At 37.3% G+C, this 5457-nt stretch overlaps 1 long non-coding RNA gene across 2 annotated transcripts in view; it reads left to right on the forward strand.

Annotated features, from left to right (window-relative positions):
- The first annotated feature begins 2140 nt into the window (after positions 1–2140).
- The window catches only part of LOC106011092, a 6414-nt gene continuing 3097 nt past the window's right edge, over positions 2141–5457 (forward strand). Inside the window, exons 1-2 of one of the 2 annotated variants that reach the window (XR_001184646.2) lie at positions 2141–2305; positions 2719–2799. This is a non-coding gene — a long non-coding RNA (uncharacterized LOC106011092). The remainder of the gene's footprint in view (positions 2306–2718; positions 2800–5457) is intronic. The other variant, XR_001184647.2, reaches the window with a different exon arrangement.

A 5457-nucleotide genomic window follows, 5' to 3' on the forward strand; every position in this document is an offset into this window, starting at 1 on the left:
ACAACTTTCTGTGTGGATTTTTCTGAAACAGTTGATCAGTAGCACACAAAAAATGTTAATAAGTGCAGTTTCCAAGGACTCACAATCTTTAATAGTCATCTTACTCCAGTGGCAAAGTATGTAGTGAGTTCAGACTAAAAAAATAATGCTATTTTCAAGCAAGTGTCGGTGACACGGGGTTTATGTGGGCGGTCACTTGGGTGTGTCCTTGAGCAAGATATATACGACAATATACGAAGTGACCACTACGGATGGGACAGGCCGATCGGGCCGATCGTCCGATTCAGTCGCTTCAAAAACAAACGTGTTTGTTTTCAGTTTCAGACGATCGAGTCGGGCGATCGGCCCGATCCAGCCGCAGTGGGCACCCCGTATTAGCTTTAAAAAAACAACATTTGCATTGCACAGTGGTGACCAGCAATAGCAGGTTTGTTAAAGTTCGGCATTGTCGTAATTGTGTAATTAATGTATGCATATTTTATGAAGGTATCTGTGAATATTGTGTGTTTATGTATGTACATGTATAATTATTTGCCCTTGTAACTCAGATTTCCTCACGGGAATCAATAAAATGTAATATGATATTATTATTTTTATTATTATTATTATTATGATACCTACTTAGACGGCCATTTTTTCGTTACTTTTCCTGTGACACCAGAGACCCCCAAGTCCCTCGATCGCAAGTATTCAAAAAAGTTTTCAAGAGAAAGGGCTAATTTTTCCTCATCAAAATAAAGACAATAGAACAAGCTTGAAGAATAAATATTAAAAAGTTTGATAATCAACGAGCGCCTGATTCCACCGTTTCGGAACACAATTCATTGTTGATATCAATAATATTATGCTTCATAAATTGCTTTTTCCCCCTGCTTGCTTGTCTGTCTTTTGCAGGAATTTGTCGATGGTTGGACCACTGTTATAGCCGAGCGTTATACTGCTATAGCCGGATTCCTGTAATAACCGTGACAGTTATAAGTGGGGCCCACTGAATAATAATTTGCAAGCTTTGCAGTACAACTCTGCCTTCTTATGACAGAAAAACGTATATTGTATTTGTATTATGCCAAAAATGAAAGTTTACAAGAATGGCTTTAAAAAATCTAACTTTTTGTATGTGTTTCAAATTAACTATAATTTGCACGATCTGATTATTTTTATGTCAATATTAATTGAGCAATTCAACGTGTGTCTGATTTGCTGACGTAAACAGTAAATAGTTGTTGAGTAATTGATTAAAATGTCTTTTTCCATTTATAACGATATTGATATGTAATTAGGTCACAAACTACGCATTTTCAAAAGCCCAAAACTTCCTTAATTTTAATTGTGCAGCTATAAAACCAAGATAGAAAGACGCACCATGAAAAGGGGACTTTTTCCCCTGTATAAAAACGCTACCTGGTACGACGTAGTAAGGAGTGATGTAATTGTGCTCCCCCTTTCATAAGGTCATAAGGGTATCCTCTGTTTCTGGTTGCCTGTCTTTCTTCCAGTCCTCCTTTTATGCTTATAATAGTTATTTCGGGGAGGGGGGGGAGGGTGTCCCCGGGAGGGTGCCCCCCCCCCAACTTTTCCGCTTTAGTGTACTTTTAAATCCCCCCCCCCCACGTCTCCTTTCTTTTCTTTGTACCCCTCGGGTTTTATCTATGTTTTGGTGCTTTAAGTGCTTTTAGAGAACCTTTAAGTTTATTTTTATTTAAATTCTCCTTCCTCTAAGGTCTTTCGTAACTCTATCTAACAGCTGTATAGAGCGGGGAAAACCTTCCTACCCCAAAAAAGACTGAAAAACAAACAGACAGATAGACAGACAGACTGACAGACAGACAAATAAACAAACAAACAAAACAACAACAAGAAGAAAGAAGTATAGATATGCCTATACATATATTTATAGAAACGGTACACACTCGTCATCTTACAGGTTGTCAGTCAGTGACGTTGTGGGGCAGGCATCTCCCAACCCTCCCTTACCTACCCCCCCCCCCACACACACACACACACACACACACCCACACACCCTCACTCACAGACAGACAGACAGAAAGACAGACGGACGGACGGCGTGCGGCGTTTCGGCGAAGCGTTGCCCCTCCTCCCTCGCCAGTCTACCAATCAAAGGACCTTCGACTCGCTCTTCGTCTCTTCCGGGGGGGAAATATTATCGAGGACTGATTCATGAACAGCAAGTGAACGATTGAGCCTACATCCGACCGACCCTCCTTACTACACACTATAAAGAATATCCCAGCTCTCGAGACCTGGCGAGGAGAGAAGAAGGAGATCGCTTATCAGAATTGTACAAGTGAGGAGTTAAGAGAACGCTAGGAGAAAAAAAGTAGTAGTACTGATTAAATTATTTGTTTTCTCTTAGGAGTTTTTTAATTATTATTATTTACTTTAAAAAAAAATTAAAGTAATGCAGACAGAAAAGAAGAAGCATTAATAAACGTTCTTTGAATACTTTTTCTTTTTCTTTTTTAAAAACATATCTTATCCAAAAAGAAGAAACAAAAGAGCTGATGGAAGAAAAAAGTGGTAATTGCCCGTCGTAAGAAAGGCGAATATAGGAGCATATATATCAAAATTATGGACATTCATTGTTGTTGCTGATATTATTATTATGATTCAAAAAGCGCATGAACAAGACAAATCGGTTAGGTTTTATGTAAGTTTATGATTTTCTTTTTACCGTTACGCTGAGCTATTGTTTTTCAGCAGATTAGTTTACAGAACGAATGTGTTTGTGAAATTTCGACAATGGAAACCTTAATATTATACACAACAGATTTTTGACAGGTAATTATTTGCTTGAACACCGGAGGGGTATTTCATTTTCTATCCTTTTTTCCCCCCAAATTTTTAATGGGTTTTTTTTGGTTTGTTTTTTTGCTTTTCATAAATTACCACATGAAAGAGTCTTGCGTTTTGTAATTTGTGTTTGTTTGTTTGTTTGTTTGTTTATTTGTCTTTTTTCAGGCTGTTTATCATCAGTGTAGTAATTGTTTTCGCTTCGTTTGTCAAAGCAATTGTCTTTGATCTCCCCGCCGACATTATTGTGAGCTTTTTGTTTTACCCCTCTTTTGGTGTTGTGTGCCAATTTAGTTCTATCACTCATTTTTTTTCTTCTATAAACACAATAGTTTATGTTAATATGCTGGCGTCCGAGATGAAGCGTTTGGGTAGAAGTATTGAGTTTGATTCCTGTATGGGAAGCCGTTTTGTTGGAAGGGGGGGTGTTCCTTTCTTTTTTTTTTTAGTTTCTTTCTCTTTAAAAACAAATTATTAATCGAGTATCTTCGTCTATCCGCTGAAACGTTACGACCCTTTCAACCCAGGTTGGCCGAGGCTTGCAGGTGGAAGCAGCCCGCGTTCTATTACGATATCATACAGTGTGTCGCACAAGCGAAAAACACATACAGTTGTTATTACAATTTTTGTTGGTTTTGATTTAGTAAGTGTTTTACGACACTCGCAACTGCATAGCATAGGGTCATACGAGCGCGAGGGACACATTTTCAGTTGGTAGGAAATTTTGAATTTTTTGACTCAGGTGGCGGCCGAAGCCTACTCTTATCGATTTTGGAATTACAATCGTGGCACAGAGTAAATACAAAACAAAAGTTGCTGTAGAGATTTGGTAGAGATCATAATCAACAATGTGCCATTTATTGACTCTTTGGGATGTTGACAGTCAACAATAGCAGCGTAATAACTATCATTAACGAACGAAACAAACACACGGAAATTATTGCAGACAACAAACTCCATCACTCTAGTGATCTATTTTTTCTCTTACTCTTACCCGTTTTATTCATTGCAAGAGTAGCTTAATCAACCATTAGAAATATTAAATGAATGTGTCAATCGATTAATCTTAATCAACGTTTCCGCACTGAGATCAAACGATAGGAATTAAATATTAATAAAACTCGGATGCTTCTAACAACACTGAAGAAAGTGCAAGCTGTATGAGGTCAGTCGGTATCATGCTGGTCTATAACTCAGATGACTCAAGTTCAAATCTCTAAAGAAGCGCTCTTGAAATAATAATGAAGATAATGATAATGTTAAACATAATTTAATATTAATTATGTTTATTTGGAGAGTTTTCAAGGCTCTCCGTTTACTTAGCGCTGCTATCGATCTTCTCAGAGAAGGACATTAATTTTGAAGCTCTTGTCTTTTAAATAACAGTGCTTTTTTAAATAGGGTGTTTGGTGGGTACTTTGGTGTGGTCTGCTTCTTCTTTCCTATCAAACATCTATCGTCCTTATCTCCCGTCCTTCTTTTTTTTTTGTATATGCTACTCTCTTGTAACACATCTATTCTTCGGCACCTACCTGACCTAATTGTGTGGCAAGTGCCGTAAAACTCTTACTAAAACAAAAAACGGTTCTTTTTTTCAATAGAGTGTTTAATACATAGCACGCTATACTAGCAAATAAAGATAATCCTCACCTCCAACTATCCCGTAGTCTGGCTGACCGTTGTGGCAACTGTGCAGATTTTTCAACCACCTTCTTCCTTTCCTCTCTCAGCTTTGCGTTGATAATTCTAAATTATTTTAAATAAGAGATCACGGATACGAAGGTTAAAACAACAGAAGAAGATAAAAGAAACAAAAACAAAAACAAATAGTAATACATAATAAAAACCTAAACATAATAACTACGATAATAATTTATAAGACTATTGGCTTCTGTACTGTAGCGGCCGTCGTAGGCAAACGTCCTGAGCTCAATTAACTTGTGGAAAGGTTAAACTGTCGAGTGTTTTGGTATGTTATATCTGACTCAACCACGTGTATGGTCATTAATGGGCTAAAATAAATTACAATAAAAAATACTGCGTATCCGTCTTGAGTGACTAAGATATCTGTTGTTGTTCTTTTCTTCTAAGAGAGCCGTTGGTTATACAGAAAGCGAAAAAAAAAGGATTATTCATATAAGAGTGTGTTAACTAATAACCCCAACCCTCTTCAATACCTATTAAAGTATGTTTTTAAAGAAGAACCAGGGACACATTATGTTCCAATCAAGATTAATAGTAATACCTACCAAACAAGGGAAACAGCAACTACAACAACAGCAATAGCAATAACAACAATAACAGCAACAACAATAACATTTACGAAAAGAACTACAACAACATTAACCACCACAACAACATTTACAACAATAAATAACAACAGCAACAAAAGTATTAAGAACTCCAGCAATGGCAACAACACCAACAACAAAATCAACCACAGCCGCCGCCACCACCACCACCACCACCACCACAGCAGCAATACAAACAACAATAGAACAAAACCATCACCACACTCACAATCACAATCGCTATCATCAATTATAGTGACAAAGTGTCGATACAGAGGTCCCAAAAATTCAACATAATAACACAAGGCTGGTTGCTCAGCGTTTGCTTAGCACCCTTTGAAAAAGAGAGGGTCTT

This window comes from Aplysia californica, unplaced genomic scaffold (assembly GCF_000002075.1).
Source record: "Aplysia californica isolate F4 #8 unplaced genomic scaffold, AplCal3.0 scaffold00053, whole genome shotgun sequence".
Classification (NCBI taxonomy): Eukaryota; Metazoa; Mollusca; class Gastropoda; order Aplysiida; family Aplysiidae; genus Aplysia; species Aplysia californica.